We start from the raw sequence: 18,829 nt of genomic DNA on the forward strand, positions 1-18,829 counted from the left end.
GGTTGCAGATCCAGCTCGGATCCCACATTGCTGTGGCTCTGCGTAGGCTGGCATCTACAGCTCTGATTAGACCCCTAGCCTGGGAACCTCCATATGCTGCAGGAGCAGCCCTAGAAAAGGCAAAAAGATAAAAAAAAAAAAAAAGTAGAAGTAGCATATGGTCCAGCCATTTCATTCCTGGGTATTACCTGAAAACAAACAAAAAACAAAAAACAAAAAAAACAAAAAAACAGAAACAACCATTCAAATTCTATGGGATGCAAAAAAGAAAAAAAAAATCTATGGGATGCCATAAAAGCCGTGCTTAAAGGGAAATTCATAGTGTTACAGGCCTTCCTCAAAAGAGATGAAAAATCTCAAATTTACAACTTTACCCACCACCTAAATCAATTAGAAAAACAAGAACAAACAAAGTCAACATAAGGAAGGAAATAATAAAGATGAGAGAGGTAATCAATAAAGTAAAGATTCAAAAAACAACAGAAAAAACCCAGAGCTGGTTTGTAGAAAGGATAAAAAAATGATAAATCTCTGGACAGAAACACTAAGAAGAGGAGAGAAGGATCTCAAATAAACACAATAAAACTGAAAAAAGAGAAATTTCAACAGATACTGCAGAAACACACAAAAAAATACTAGAATACTATGAGAAATTATATGGCAACAAATTTGATAGTCTAGAAGAAATGGTCAACTTACTATAGAAGAGTGCCAAAACTAAATCAATAAGAAATGGATCACCTGAATAGAAGGATCACTAGAAATGAAATTGAAATTGTAATAAAAACACTCTCTACAAAAACAAGTCCAGGACCAGGCGATTTGTGCCAAACATAGAAAGAACTTATACACATCCTGCTTAAGCTTTTCCAAAAGGTTGAAGAAGAAGAAACATTCCCAAAGACATTATATGAAGCCGCCCTCAACCTAATACCAAAATCAAAGATACTACCAAAAATGATATCTGCAGACCAATAACTTTGATGAATACATATGCAAAAATTCTCAGTAAAATTTTAGTAACTGAATCCAACAATATATAAAAAAGATCATACACCACGACAAAGTGGAATCATTGAGGTTCACAAGGATGGTTCAACATATGCAAATCAGTCAACATCATAGACCACATTAACAAAAGAAAGGTGAAAAATCATTTGAGCATCCAAATAAATGAAGAAAAAGCATTTGACAAAGTCCAACATCCTTTCATAATAAAAACTCAAAAAACTGTGTATAGAAGGAATATACCTTAAAATAATAGCCATTTATGACAAACCCAGAGGAAATATAATACTCAATGGAGAAAAACTGAAAGCCTTCCAACTGAAATCTGGAATAAGACAAGGATGCACACTCTTACCACTTTTATTTAACATCATATTGGAAGTCATAGCCACAGCAATCAGACAAAAAAAGAAATAAAAGGCATCCAAAAGGGAAAGAACAGGTAAAACAGTCACTGTATGCAGATGACATAATACTATACATAGAAACCCCTAGGAATCCACACAAAAACTACTTGAACTGATCAACAAATTCAGCAAAGTAGCAGGATACAAGGTTAACATTCAGAAATCAGTCGCATTTCTGTATACTAACAATGAAATATCAGAAAAGGAATACAGAAATACAATACCTTTTAAAATTGCACATCAAAACATCAAATACCTGGGAATACACCTGACCAAGGAGGTAAAGGACCTATATGCTGAGAACTATAAAACTTTAATCAAGGAAATGAAAGAGGATGTAAAGAAATGGAAAGATATCCCATGCTCCTGGGTTGGAAAAATTAATATTGTAAAAATGGCCATACTACCCAAAGTGATCTACAGATTTAATGCAATCCCTATCAAACTACACAGGACATTTTTCACAGAACTAGAACAAACAATCCAAAAATTTATATGGAACCACAAAAGACCCAGAATTGCCAAAGCAATTCTGAGGAACAGAAACCAGGCAGGAGGCATAACTCTCCCAGACTTCAGGCAATACTACAAAGCCACAGTCATCAAGACAGTGTGGTACTGGTATCAAAACAGACATACAGACCAATGGAACAGAATAAAGAACCCAGAAATAAATCCAGACAACTTTGGTCAAGTAATCTTCAACAAAGGAGGCAAGAACATAAAATGGGGAAAAGACAGTCTATTCAGCAAGCATTGCTGGGAAACTTGGACAGCTGCATGCAAAGCAATGAAACTAGAACACATCCTCACATCGTACACAAAAATAAACTCAAAATGGCTGAAAGACTTAAATATACGAAAAGACAACATCAATCTCCTGGAAGACAACATAGGCAAAACATTCTGTGACATCAACCTTACAAATGTCTTCTCAGGTCAGTCTTACAAAGCACCAGAAATAAGAGCAAAAATAAACAAATGGGACCTAATCAAACTGACAAGCTTTTGCACAGCAAAGGAAACTAAAAAGAAAACAAAAAGACAACTTACAGACTGGGAGAAAATAGTGTCAAATGATGCAACTGACAGGGACTTAATCTCTAGAATATATAAACAACTTATAAAACCCAACAGCAAAAGAGCCAATCAATCAATGGTAAAATGGGCAAAAGACCTGAATAGACATTTCTCCAAAGAAGATATACAGATGGCCAGCAAACACATGAAAAAATGCTCAACATCCCTGATTATTAGAGAAATGCAAATCAAAACTACCATGAGATACCACCTCACACGAGTCAGAATGGCCGTCATGAACAAGTCCATAAATATCAAGTGCTGGAGAGGGTGCGGAGAAAAGGGAACCCTCTTCCACTGTTGGTGGGAATGTACACTGATACAACCACTATGGAGAACAGTATAGAGATACCTCAGAAATCTATACATAGAACGACCATATGACCCAGCAATCCCACTCTTGGTCATATATCAGACAAAACTTTCCTTGAAAAAGACACATGCACCCACATGGTCATTGTAGCACTATTTACAATAGCTACAACATGGAAAGAACACATACGTCCATTGACAGATGATTGGATTAGGAAGATGTGGTTTATATACACATTGGAATACTACTCAGCTATAAAAATGAACCAAATAATGCCATTTGCAGCAACATGGATGGAACTACAGACTCTCATTCTGAGTGAAGTAACTCAGAAAGAAAAAGACAAATTCCATATGATATCACATATCTGGAATCTAGTATATGACACAAATGAACCTTTCCATGGACTTAGAGAATAGACTTGTGGTTGCCAAGGGGGAAGGGGAAGGTGTGGGATGGAGGTGGTGCTTGTGGTTAATAGATGCAGACTATTGCCTTTGTAATGGATTAGAAATGAGATCCTGCTGTGTAGCACTGGTAATTATGTCTTGTCATTTAAAATGGAGCATGATAATATGAGAAAAAAGAATGTATACATGTATGTATAAGTGGAACACCAAGCTGCACAGTTGAAAACTGACAGAACACTGTAAACCAGGTATAATGGAAAAAAAAAGATCAGTATTCAAAAAAATAAAAAAATTAGAAATTCTCTTGAATCAAAACAAAAATAAAACTCAAAAGACAAGATTAAGATTATTGAATAGAAGCACTGGAGCTCAACATCTCTCTTAAAAAAACAAAATTCACAACTAAAAGCTGAGAACTCTTCAACCAAATAGACTGGAAACCTTAAAAAAGATATCCTGCTCCAGAAAAAGAGGAGGCCACATCAAGAGGTAGGAGGGGTAATTTCACAGTATAAACAACCACATAAATCCTGGCAGGGAAGCTCCACAGGCGGGAAACTAACTAGTTCACAGTGACTCACCTACAGGAGTGAGAATTCTGAGCCACATATCAAACTCTCACATGGTGGGATCCAGAAAGGGGAGGAAGAGCCTGTGGAGCATCTGGCACTGACGGCCAGTGGGCCTTGTGCACAGGAGATCATGGGACTGGGGGAAATGGAGAACACATTCTTAAAAGGTGCACACAAACTTTCACGTGCACTGGGTCCCAGAGAAAAGCAAAGTCTCCATGAGAATCTGGATCAAACCTGACTGCAGTGCTTGGAGGACGTCCTAGGAAAACAGAGGTGAATGTGGCTTGTTGTGAGCGAAGGACATTGAAAGCAAAGCTCTCAGGAATATTCAACAGCATTGCCTTTCTCTGGAGGTGGCCATTTTGGGAAAATCTGGTCCCACCTGTCAGTCAGCCCTGAGAAGCTCCAGGGTGAACAACAATCCAGGTGGGATCACAGCACCACCCCTCAGTAAACAGGCTCCCTAAAGACCCCTCAGGCACACAGATGCCTCTAATCACATCCAGAGACTAAGTCCCACCCACCAGAGGGATTAGAATCAGCTCCACCTACCAGTGGGCAGGCATCAGCCCCTCCCATCAGGAAGCCTACAGCAAGCCCTCAACTGACTTCAGCCACAGGGGGACAAACACCAGATAAGAGAGGCTACAACTGTACCCTCTGTAAAAAGGCAACCACAACTAAAACCTATCAAAATGAAAAGGCAGAGAATTATAATTTAAATGAGGGAGAAAGGAAAAACCCCAGAAAATCATCTAAGCAATGAGGAGGTTCTCAGCCTCCAGGGAAAAGATTTTAGACTGTTGATGCTGAAGATGATGCAAGACTTTGGAAATAAACTGGAGGCAAAGATGGATAACTTACAGGAAACACTCAGGAAAGAGATACAAGACATAAAACTTAAACAAGAAGAGATGCAAAACACAATCACTGAAATAAAAAATTCACTAGAAGCAGCTAACAGCAGAATACAAGAAGCAGAAGAATGAATAAGCGAGGTGGAGGACAGATTAGTGGAAATTTTGGATGCAGAACAGAAAAGAGAAAAAATATTGAAAACAAATGAAGAGTGTCTCAGAGAACTCTGGGACAATGTTAAACGTACCAACATCCGTATTATAGGGGTGCAGAAAGAGAAGAGAGAGAGGAGACAGAAAAAATATTCCAAGAGATAATAGCCGAAAACTTCCCTAACATGGGGAGGGAAGCACTCACTCAAATCCACGAAGGGCAACGAGTACCATATAAAATACACCCAAGGAGGGATACGCCGAGACACATATTAATCAAACTGACCAAAATTAAATACAAAGAGAAAATCTTGAAAGCAGCTAGGGAAAAGAAATAAATCACATACAAGGGAACCCCAATAATGTGATCAGCAGATTTTTCAGCACAAACTCGGCCGGCCAGAAGGGAGTGGCGTGGTGTATTTAACGTGATGAAAGGAAAAACCCTCCAACCATGATGACTTTACCCAGCAAGGCTCTCATTCAGATTTGAAGGAGAAATTAAGACCTTCACAGATAAGCAAAAGCTGAGAGATTTCAGTAACACTAAACCAGGCTTATGACAAATACTAAAGGAAGTTCTCCAGGCAGAAAATAACAAGTGAAGAGGGAAAGAAAAAAGAGCAACAAAAACAAATCCAACGCAATGAATAAAATGGCAATAAGAACATACATATCAATGATTACCTTAAGTGTTAATGGACTAAACGCCCCAACCAAAAGACATAGACTGGCTGAAGGGATACAGAAACAAGACCCATATATACGCTGTCTTCAAGAGACCCACTTCACTTCTGGGGTCACATACAAATCGAAAGTGAGAGGATGGAAGAAAATATTTTATGCAAATGGGGATCGAAAGAAAGCTGGAGTAGAAATACTCATATCAGACATAATAGACTTTAAAATGAAGACTATTTTAAGGGACAAAGAAGGTCATTACATAATGATCAAAGGATCAATCCAAGAAGAAGATATAACAATGTTAAATATCTACGCACCCAACATAGGTTCACCACAATATATAAGGCAACTGCTAACAGCCTTAAAAGGAGAAATCAACAATAACACAATCATAGTGGGGGACTTTAACACCCCACTTACAGCAATGGACAGATCAACCAGACAGAGAATCAATAAGGAAACACAGGCCTGGAATGATGCATTAAACCAGATGGGCTTAATAGATATTTATAGGACATTCCATCCAAAACCAACAGAATACACATTCCTCTCAAGTGCACATGGAACATTCTCTAAGATTGCTCACATCCTGGGCTACAAATCCAACCTCGGTAACGTTAAGAAAATTGAAATCATCTTTTCTGACCACAACGGTATACAACTGGACATCAACAACAAGAAAAAATCTGCAAAAAATGCAAACACGTGGAGACAACATGCTACTAAACAACCAATGGATCACTGAAGAAATCAAAAAATACCTAGAAGCAAATGACAACGAAGATAGGACACTCAAAAACCTATGGGATGCAGCAAAAGCTGTTGTAAGAGGAAAGTTTAGAGCAATACAAGCGCACCTCAGGAAACAAGAAAAAGCTCAAATAAACAAGCTAACTTTACATCTTAAGCAGCTCAAGGGAGAAGAACAGACATGACCTAAAGTTAGTAGAAGGAAAGAAATCATAAAGATCAGAGCAGAAATCAATGAAAGAGAAACAAAGAAAACCATAGAAAAGATCAATGAAATGAAAAGCTGGTTCTTTGAAAAGATCAATAAAATTGATAAACACTTTGCCAGACTTTTCAAGCAACAAAGAGACAGGACTCAAATCAATATGATCAGAAATGAAAAAGGAGACGTAACAAGAGACATCACAGAAATACAAAGGATATTAAGAGACTACTACAGGCAACTATTCACCAATAAAACAGAAAACCTAGAAGAAATGGACAAATTCTTAGAAAAGTACAATCTTCCAAGGCTAAACCAAGATGAAATAGAAAAGAAGAATGGACCAATCACAAGAACTGAAATTGAAACTGTGATTAAAAAACTGCCAACCAACAAAAGTCCAGGACCAGAGGGCTTCACAGACGAATTCCATCAAACATTTAGCGAAGAGCTAACACCTATCCTCTGAAACTATTTCAAAAAATTGCAGAGGAAGGGATACTCCCAAACTCATTCTATGAGGCCACCATCACCCTTATACCAAAACCAGAAAGATACCACAACAAAAGAAAACTACAAGCCAATTTCACTGATGAACATCGATGCAAAAATCCTCAACAAAATACTGGCAAACTGAATCCAACAATACATTAAAAGGATCGTACATCATGATCAAGTGGGATTTATCTCAGGCATGCAAGGGTTACTCAATATCCACAAATCCATGAGTGTGATACACCACATTAACAAACTGAAGAATAAAAACCATACGATCCTCCCAATAGACGCTGAAAAAGCCTTTGACAAAAACCAACACCCATTTCTGATAAAAACCCTTCAGAAAGTGGACATAAAGGGAACCTACCTCAACATGATTAAGGCCCTATATGACAAACCCACAGCACACATCATTCTCAGTAGTGGAAAGCTGAAAGAATTCCCGCTGAGATCAGGAACAAGAGAAGGATGTCTGCTCTTGCCACTACACTTCAACATAGTTTTGGAAGTCCTCGCCACAGCAATCAGAGAAGTGAAAGAGATAAAAGGAATCCAAATTGGAAAGGAAGAAGTAAAACTATCGCTATTTGCAGATGACATGATACTATACCGAGAGAATCCTAAAGACTCTACCAGAAAACTGTTAGAGCTCATCCACGAATTTGGCAAAGTCACAGGATACAAAAGTAATACACAGAAATCGATGGCATTTCTATACACTAACAATGAAAGAGCAGAAAGAGAAATTAGTCAAGCAATCACATTTCCCATTGCATCCAAAAGAATAAAATACCTAGGAGTAAACCTACCTAGAGTCTAAAGACTTGTACTCTGAAAACTATAAGACACTGATGAAAGACAACAAAGATGACACAAATAGATGGAAAGACATACCATGCTCATGGATTGGAAGAGTGAATATTATCAAAATGACTATACTACCCAAGGCAATCTATAGATTCAGTGCAATCCCTATCAAATCACCAAGCACATTTTTCACAGAACTCGAACAAAATAGTTTCAAGTTTGTGTGGAAGCACAAAAGACCCAGAATAGCCAAAGACGTCCTGAAAAAGAAAAATGGAGCTGGAGGAGTCAGGCTCCTGGACTTCAGACTCTACTCAAAGCAACAATCTTCAAAACCACATGGTGCTGGCACAAAGACAGACATCTAGATCAGTGGAACAGGATAGAAAGCCAAGAATTAAAGCCATGCACCTACAGCCAACTCATCTATGACAAAGGAGGCAAGAATATACAATGGAGAAAGGACAGCCTGTTCAGTAAGTGGTGCTGGGAAAACTGGACAGCCACATGGAAAAGAATGAAGTTAGAACACTCCCTAACACCATCCACAAAAAGAAACTCCAAATGGATGAAAGACCTAGATATAAGACCAGACACTATCAAACTCTTAGAGGAAAACATAGGCCAAACACTCTCTGACATAAACGACAGCAACATCTTCTCAGATCCACCTCTTAGAGTACTGACAATAAAAACAAAAATAAACAAATGGGACCTAATCAAACTTCATAGTTTCTGCACAGCAAGGGAAACCCTAAACAAAACAAAAAGACAACCCACAGAATGGGAGAAATCTTTGCAAGTGAATCAACTGACCAGGGATTCATCGCCAAAATTCATAAACACCTTCTGCAGCTCCATACCAAAAAAACAAACAACCCCATCAAAAAATGGGCAGAAGATCTAAACAGACAGTTCTCCAAAGATGACATACAGATGGCCAAAAAACACATGAAAAGATGTTCAGCATCACTCATTATCAGAGACATGCAAATCAAAGCCACTCTGAGGTTCCACCTTACACCAGCCAGAATGGCCATCAGCCAAACGTCTACACACAATAAGTCCTGGAGAGGGTGTGGAGAAAAAGGAACCCTAGCACACTGTTGGTGGGATTGTAAATTGGTGCAACCACTGTGGAAAGCAGTATGGAGATGCCTCAGAAAACTAAACAGAACTACCATTTGATCCAGCAATCCTACTCCTGGGCATCTATCCAGAGAAAATCAGGACTCGCAAAGACACATGTACTCCCATGTTCATTGCAGCACTATTTGCAATAGCCAAGACATGGAAACAACCTAAATGTCGATTGATAGAGGAGTGGACCAAGAAGAGGTGGTACATATACACAATGGAATATTACTCAGCCATTGAAAGGAACAAAATACCTGCATTCTTAGCAACATGGATGGACCTAGAAATGATCATGCTAAGTGAAGTCAGCCATACAATGAGACACCAACATCAAATGCTTTCACTGACATGTGGAATCTGAAGAAAGGACAGACTGAACTTCATTGCAGAGCAGATGCTGACTCACAGACATTGAAAAACTTATGGTCTCTGGAGGAGACAGTTTGTTGGGTGTGGGGATGTGCTTGTGTTATGGGATGTAAATCCTGAAATTGGATTGTTATGATCATTATACAACTACAGATTTGATAAATTCTTTTGAGTAATAAAAAACATCCTAAAAAAATCATACACCACTTTAGCAAAATTAAAGTAAAAAAAAACCCACATGATCATCTCAATAGATGCAGAAAAAGTATTGGACAAAATCCAGCATCCATTCATGATAAAAACTCTTACCAACATGACTATGGAGGAAACATATCTTAAAATAATCAGTCATTTATGACAAACCCAGAGCAAATATAATACTCAACAGAGAGTAGCTGAAACCCTTCCTACTAAAATAACTAACAATACAAGGATTCCCACTCTCAGTGCTTTTATTCAACATTTTGTTCGAAGTCCCAGCCATAGCAATCAGACAAACACAAGAAAAAAATGTATCCAAACTGGAAGAGAATTGTTACAATTGTCACTATGCAGATAACAACATGATACTGTGTATAGATACCCCTAAGAACCGCACACAAAAAGTAATCAAACTGATCATTGAATTCATCAAAGTAGCAGGATACAAGATTAACATTCATAAATCAGTTGCATTTCTATATACAAATAAGGAAATATTATAAATAGAACATTTAAAAAACACCTTTTCAAATTGTGCCTAGAAAAATTAGATACTTAGTAATAAAACTTGACAAGGAGGTAAAAGACTGAGATCTATAAAATATTATTTAAAGATATTAAAGAGGATTCAAAGAAATGGAAAGATATTTTATGCTTCTGGATTGGAAGAATTATTATCATTAACAACAGCCATACTACCCAAAGCAATCTACAGATTCAGTGTTATCCGTATCAAATTACCCATGACACTTTTCACAGAGCTAGAACAAACAAAAATTTATATGAAACCACAAAAGACCCAGAATTGCCAAAGCGATCTGGAGCAAGAGGAACCAAGCAAGGGATATAACTCTCCCATACTGCAGAGAATATCTCAAAGGTATAAATAGGTAATCAAGATTGTGTGGTCCTGGTACAAAAAACAGACTTGCAGAGAAATGGAACAGAATAGAGAATCCAGAAATAAACTCAGACACCTATGGTCAATTAATCCTCAACAAAGTTGCCAAGAATATAAAATGGGAACAAGACAATCCTTTCAGCAAGTGGTTCTGGGAAAGTTGGACAGCTCCACATAAATCAATGAAATTAGAACACAGTGTCACACCACGCACAAAAATAAACTCAAAATGGCTTAAAGACTTAAGCATAAGACAAGACACCATAAAACTCCTAGAAGAGGATGTAGGCAAAATATTCTCTGACATCAACCATACAAATATTTTCTTAGGTCAGTCTCCCAAAGCAATAGAAATAAAAACAAAATAAAACTAAGTGTACCTAATCAAATTTACACATTTTGCACAGCAAAGGAAAACATAAAATAAATCCGGGAAGACAACCATTGGAATAGGAGAAAATAGTTTCAAACAATGCAACCAACAAGGACTTTATCTCTGAAAGAGCAAATAATTCATACAACTCAACAGCAAAGAAAACAAAACAAAACAAAAAAACAAACAACCCCACAAATGCCCCAATTGAAAAATGGGCAGAAGACCTGAATAGACATTTCTTTTTTGTTTATTTTATTTTATTTTTTTGTCTTTTTGCTATTTCTTGGGCCTCTCCCAAGGCATATGGAGGTTCCCAGGCTAGGGGTCGAATCGGAGCTGTAGCCGCCGGTCTATGCCAGAGCCACAGCAAGGCAGGATCCGAGCCGCATCTGCAACCTACACCACAGCTCACTGCAACGCCGGATCCTTAACCCACTGAGAAAGGGCAGGGACCGAATCCGCAACCTCATGGTTCCTAGTCGGATTCGTTAACCACTGCGCCACAACGGGAACTCCTGAATAGACATTTCTTTAAAGAAGGTATACAGATGGCCAATGGCACATGAAAAAATGCTCAACATCACTAATTATTAGAGAAATGTAAATCAAAACTACAATGAGGTACCACTTCATTCTTGTCAGAAAGGCCATCATTAGTATGTCTACAAATAACAAATGCTGGAGAGGGTGTGGAGAAAAGGGAACCCACCTACATTCTTGGTGGGAATGTAAATTGATACAGCTACTATTGAATACAGCATGGATGTAACTCAGAAAACTAAATAGACAACTACCATATGACACAGAAATCCCAGTCCTGGGCATATATCCAGACTAAACTTTCATTGAAAAATATGCACCCCTATGTTCATTGCAGCACTATTCAGAATAGTTGAGATGGAAACAACCTAAATGTCCATCAATGTATGAGTGGATTAAGAAGGAGTGGTAATTGAATAATAGCCATAAAAAAGAACAAAATAATGCCATTTGCAGTAAATCAATGGAACTAGAGACTCTCATACAAAGTGAAGTAAGTCAGAAAGAGAAAGACAAATCCCATATGATATCACTTATATCTGGAATCTAATATATGGAACAAGTGAACCTAAGTATAGAAAATAAACAAACACATGGATATGGAGGACAGACTTTTGGTTGTCAAGGGGAAGAGGGAGGGAGTGGGAGGAACTGGGTGTTTGGGGTTAGTAGATACAAACTATAGAATTTGGAGTGGATAACAATGAGATCCTACTCTTTAGCACAGGAAACTATATCTATTCACTTGTGGTGGAACATGATGGAGGATAATGTGAGAAAAATAATGTACTTATATGTATGACTGGGCCACTTTGCTATACAGCAAAATATGACGGAATATTGTAAATCAAGTCTAATAAAAAATTTAAAAACATATACAACACAGTACCCAAAAAAATCAATTGAAAATTGGGCTGAGGAGTCAAATAGACATTTTTCCAAGGAAGACATACAGATGGCCAATAGGCACATAAAATGATGTTTAGCATAACTAATCATCAGGCAAGTACAAATAAAATTCATGAGATATCACCTCACACCTGCTACAATGGCTAGTATCAAAAAGATGACAAATAACTGGTGAGCATGTGAAGAAAATGGAACACTTATGCTCTTTTTGTGGACATGTCAATTGATATAGCCATCATAGAAAATGGTATAAATGTTCCTAAAAATTAAAAGTAGAATCACCGTATGATTTGACAATTATACTTCTTGATATGTACCCAAGGAAAACCAAACTCAAAATTAAAAAATATATATTAGCCCCTGTTTTCCTGCAACATAGTTACAATAACAAAGATATGAAAACAATGTAGGTGTCCAAAAAATAGATGGATAATGAAGATGTGGTGTATATGTAATGTTGGAGAACAGAGGAAATAAAAAGTGCCCACCTAACAGATTTTGGTCAGAAAATGAGGCAGGAATGGATCAGTTTATTGCAGGGTAACATCCTCTCAGGATGTGATCAGGCAGATAATAATCTAGAAGTATTTGCAGCTGCACTGCACAAAACTGAGTGGCCACTGGGAAATTTTTTTAGACCTGGGGTATGAGGGTACAAACTTGGAAATAGGACATGCATTCCTAAGTCAAATTTATGAATGAAAACTAGTCTTGTGGGTGCCAGGAATGTATCAGGAAGGTCTTCGTCATTATTTGGAGGACTAACAAGGGAGATGCCATGGTCCTAATGATTATTAAACACTATCTATTAACTACAAAGTCCTTGATGATGGAGAAGTACAGTCCTGGTTAGGGTCAGCAGAATGACAGGAGAAGATAGCACCAGTTATGCTTACAGCCATATATATACAAGAGAGTATTATTCAGCCATGTTGCCATTTTCAACAACATGGATGGATACAAAGGGGATTATGCAAAGTGAAATAAGTCAGATAGAGATAAACAAATGCAATATAATTGTACTTATATGTGGAATCTAAAAAGCAAACAAAAAAGAACAACCATAATGAAAGAAAAAGAGACTCATAGGTACAGAGAACAAATTGCTGGTTGACAGACAGTAGAGGGGTGGTAGGATGAGTGACATAGGTGAGGGAGATTAAGAAGTACAAAATTCCAGTTACAACACATGTCATAGGAATTAAATATACAGCACAAGGAATGTAGTCAATTTAAGCATCTTTGTATGGTGGAAGATTGTAACTAAATTTATGATGTTGACCCTTTTGTAATGTATAGAAATATTGAATCACTGTGTTGTATACCTGGAACTAACCCAGTGTTTTAGGTCAACTACGGTTCAATTTTAAACAAAATATTCAGACACTAAGAGGAAAAGCATCAAAATGCTAATGGTGATTTTGGGTTATTGTTATTTTTCACTTTATGCTTTTATGTATTTCTAGTTTAGTTGTCTGCAATGAATATGTATTGCTTTTAAAACTAGTAATGAAACAATAAATGTCACTGAAAATGAAACAAAAATAAAGTATGACCCCTGTCATTGTCCTTGATTCATCATTTGTCATGTGGTGATATATATCCCTGTCTTGAATTTCTAAGTATATATATAAATGTGAATATATATATATATATATATATATTCAAGCAATATAAAATTTGAAAAAACCTTATAACTAGGCAAGAATAATGGTGGTTGTTACCCAAGTTAAAAAAAAAAGGATACTTGTATAAGTTTTTCAACATTTCCTACCTCCTGGTGTTCAAGGTCATCCATTTCCTTGTGCCTACAAAATAAAAACAAAAAAGAGGACAGGTGAAGAAAACTTCTTTTTCACTCCTGTTGGAATTCATCCTATGTAAGTCTTTTTGGAAAAAAAAAAAAAAAAACAAGTAGCCTGGTAAATGATGCTGCCTGAGTTTTGACAAGTGTACAAAGAGGTCACCTATTTTCATGTATATGAAATTGTTTCATTGGAAAAAAATACATTCTTCTCAGAGTAATAGGGCCTCCATTTTTGCTCAGATAACAAAGTACATCCTAATGTATGATCCAGGTTTCAGCCACATACTTCTGAAGTTTGCATGATTACTAGAGATTTTTGCTTTCTCTTTTGCATCTTGTTTTTTTTCATTTCTTTGTTTTATCTTACTTTCTCCCTAGATCACAGGATTTCTTATCTCTTGTGCTATTGTTTTTCTAATTACTTTGTATTAAGCAATTGTGTATCCACTGCTTCTTTCCCTCTACATGTTGCTTTCTTCCTTTTTCCACTCAAAAATAGATGAACAAGCAGTTTTCCAACAAAGTGAACCTCAGCTCAGGACAGGAAGAGTGAGCCTGAAACTATGGTTCTCTCAGGGACCAAAGAGCAACTCTTCCTTTCTTGAGGATCTGAAGTATCTGGATCTGGAAACACTGGCCTGAATCAATCAGTTTGTGTCATTAACTGTTGCCTTGATATCCTTGTTTGACAAACTGCCAGGTGTAAATTTCATGGAAAGTACCTCAGTGCTACCTTCAGTAAGGCCTTTGTATCCCTAACACTTTATACTAATCCCATATCTAAATCCCTTATTGTTACCTACTCCCACTTTCATGAGCTCTCCTTCTAGAGAAAAAGGGATGACCTGGACCACTAAAGATTGATGGGTTTTTTTTTTGCCTTATTTTTTAGGGCTGCACCCACAGCATATGAAGTTACCAGACTAGAGGTAGAATCAGAGCTGTAGCTGCCAGCCTATACCACAGCCATAGCAACACAGGATGAGCCACATCTACAACTATACCAGAGCTCACAGCAATGCCAGACCCTTAACCCATGGAGTAAGGTCAGGGATTGAACCTGTGTCCTCATGGATGCCAGTCAGATTCATTTCTAATGAGCCACAACAGGAACTCCCAGATTTACATTTTCTGTCTTCATTTCTGTAATCATTACTACTCAATAATCTTATTAAGTTTCCACTGGCTTTAAAATATAAAGATTACCATAAAACAATGTAATAGTATAACATAGTGGAAATGCAAAGTTACCAAATTCCCCTGAACTCTCTATTCATACTTATGAGAGATAACCACTATTATATAACTTTCTCAGGAATTTTCTACAATACATGTAAGTTATTATCCTTCCCATCCTAATTAAAATATAAGCTCATGTGAACAGGAAATTTGTTTTGTTCACCTGTGTGTCACAGCATATAAAAAAATTCCTGATGCATAATAGGAACTCAATAAATGTATGCTTAACAAATTAATATATCCCTTGAAATGACATATCATTTGAAAATCACTTATGTCATCTTGATTGTTATTATTTGTGGATATCACCTGAGAGGGTTTAACATCTAAAACGCATAAACAGCTCATACAACTCAATATAAAAAAAAAATAAAAGTGGGCAGAAGACCTCAATAGACATTTTTCCAAAGAAGACTTATGAGTGGCCAACAGGCATATGAAAACATGCTCAACAGTGTTCATTATCAGAGAAATGCAAAATAGAACAGCAATAATATATCACCTCATACCTGTCAGAATGGCTATCATCGAAAAGAACATAGGAGTTCCCATTGTGGCTCAGTGGGTTAAGAATCTGACATAGTGTCCATGAGGATGTGGGTTTGATCCCTGGCCTCACTCAGTGGATTGAGGATCCTGCATTGCCACAAGTTGTGGCATAGATCACAGATGTAGTTCAGATCCAGTGTTGCTCTGGCTGTGGCATAGGTCTGCAGGTTTAGCTTGGATTCAAACCCTAGCCTAGAAGGAGAAGAGACAAGATGGCAGAAGAGTAAGAGGACATGCTCAACATCTCCCACAAACACATCAAAAAAACACATCTACATATAAAATGATTCACACAGGACATCAACTGAATGCTGACAGAAGAACTTAAACCTCCAAAAAGGGCCAGAAACTCTTGATACAACTGGATAGAACAAAAGAAAAAGAGAGAGAGAGAGAGAGAAAAGCAATCAGCACTGGAAAAGCATTCCTGAAAGGGAGCTGCAAAGGAGAAAAGGAACCCACACCCTGGGAAGCCACCTAACTGACAGTCAAGTGGAGGGATGTCCAAGATGCCAAGGAAGGCACAGCAGCAGGTCTGAGAACTGAAAAGCAGAGTGAGAGAAGCGCAGTTAATCTGAAACACTGGCTCAGACACCAGAGCATGAGATATTAGGTGGGGGCCAGGCACTGAGACTTAGACTCTGGAGGACAGTCTGCAGGAGCAGGCTGGGGTTGGCAGTGTGGAGACAGCCTAAGGGACTGTAGAGCAGTGTGCCCTAGGCAGGGGAAATGGTACACTAAGGGCTGGGCAGTGGAAAGCCACAGCAGAGGGAACCAGGAGAAGGTCCAGACCCACGGGAGAGAGAAGGTGCCATTTTTGGGGAGGGGAGAGGAGAAGGGGTGGGCCACCACCATAGAAAACTCCTTGCACCTCAGTGTGTGCTTTCCTGACTGCTCACAGAGGGCACAACATCCCTGGCACAGCACCCCCCCCCGCCCCCTAGTGCACAGCCAGAAGCCTAGCTCCAGGCCACCTGTTCCCATGGGAAGATGCACGCCGCTCCTTGGTGCTCCGGGCTACCCCACCCCCTTGGGCCCTAGATTGTGCATCTCAGGCTCAGCCCCTCATGACCAGAAGTCACTTGTTAGCCCACCAGAGACCTGGTGTCTCCAGCAGTGGGAAGCCGCTTGCTAGCCCATGGTGGACTGGACCAGCAGGTGGTGGAACAAACTACTGCAATTATCCCTATCTCCAGAAGTGGGTGTGGCCTAAAACAACTGAGGAGATATGAACAAAAATCACTTGCAGCCACAACCACTTCACAGAGAAAGACACTACAATGGAACACCACCTGATGTTGCTCTCACTCCCCTGGGAGCACACCTGCACAGCAGCTGCCACTGCTAAATGTTTTTGGAGGGGGCCAGAGGCTTGATTGCTGCCCCTTCCTAGGAAACTGCAAATAAGAGCACTTATTTAGCACATCCTGTGGGGGCTAAGCAGGACAAGGTGGTTCTTGAATGATTTACAGGTGATGGGGCAAACTGCCCCAGTTATCTCTGGCTCCAGAGGTGGCAATGGCCTGACACCAGTAGGGGCCAGTGAACAGGAACGACTTGCACCCCATTCACCTCAAAGGCATCATAGAGGAAGGCATCATGACCAAATCAACTATCGGTGGTCTGGCACACTTGGGAACACACTGGCCCTGCTGCTGCCACTGCTGAATATTCAGGGAAGTACCCATATGCCAGATCTCTGTCACTTCCCAGGATCCTGCAACTAGGAACAACCTGTGCAGCACCTCATATGTGGACTAAGTAAGACAGGTCACCTCATGCATGGTCTACAGGTGGTGAAGGTAAACCATCACAGTTGTCACTGAATATAGAGACTGTCATGGCCCACTCACACTAGGGGTCTCCGAACAGGCACCACCTGCAGTTCCAATCACCTCAGAGGAAGGCATTGTAATCAAACACAAGCTGTTGTTGCTCTCACGACCCCAGGAACTCACACACCCTGCTGCATCTACAGCTAAATTCTCTGGTCGGCTTGCAGATGTTTCTAGAGCCCATTAACATTTCCCAGGGCCCTGAAAATAAGAGTAACCTGTGCCACCTTACTGCAGGATCTTTGCTTCTGTTGAGAGCCCAACAATCATGCACTGACTATTGCCACTAACCATTGCCTCCTTCTCCCTGAAAAGACATAGAACATACTAGGGATAACAGGCTGCTCACACTGAAGAAAGAGATAGCAAAGATTCAAACTTCCACACCAAAAAGACATAGTAACCCCCACAACTAGAAAGGGGTATTCTTACATAGAAATAGACTTACAAGACTACAGTTTGGCTTCCCCAAACTAACAGAAAAAGAAAAACACAAGCAAGATGAAGAAGCTCAGAAACCATTCCCAGTTAAAACAACAGGAGAACTCACCTAAAACAGTCAACAATGAAACAGACCTTTGCAGTCTGACAGACTTGTAGTTCAAAATGGAGATAGTGAAAATACTGAAGGAATTATGAGAGGATATGAACAGCGATGCAGATGCCCCCAGAAATGAACTAGAAAATATAAGGAGGAGCCAAGAAAAACTAGAAAATTAATTTACAGTGATGCAGAGATACAAATTGAGCTAAGGGCAATAAAGAGCAGAATGAAAAACGCAGAACAAATTAGTGATGTGGAAGATAGAATAATGGAAATCACCCAAACAGGAGAGCAGACAGAAAACCAAATGAAAAAACATGAAAGCAATCTAAGAGACCTATGGCATAATATAAAGTGGGCCATATCTATGCATAGTAGAAATTCCAGAAAGAGAAGAAAAAGAAAAGGGAATTGAAAATATATTTGAAGAAATTATCACTGAAAAAGTTCCAAATCTAAAGGATACTGATAGCAAAATATAGGAAGCACAGAGGGCTATGAACAAGTTGAAACCAAAAAGGCCCACTCCAAGACATATTGTAATAAAAATGGCAAAATTTAAAGATAAAAAGACAATTCTAAAGGCAGCAAGAGAAAAGAAATTGTGTTAAATATAAGAGAGCCCCAATAAATCTATCAGTTGATTTCTCTACAGAAACACTACAGGCCAGGAAGGAA

Source organism: Sus scrofa, chromosome X (assembly GCF_054392235.1).
Source record: "Sus scrofa isolate SSC_HxYL_T2T_F1_AM1 chromosome X, Sscrofa_HxYL_maternal_Yorkshire_Landrace_v2.0, whole genome shotgun sequence".
Lineage (NCBI taxonomy): Eukaryota > Metazoa > Chordata > Mammalia > Artiodactyla > Suidae > Sus > Sus scrofa.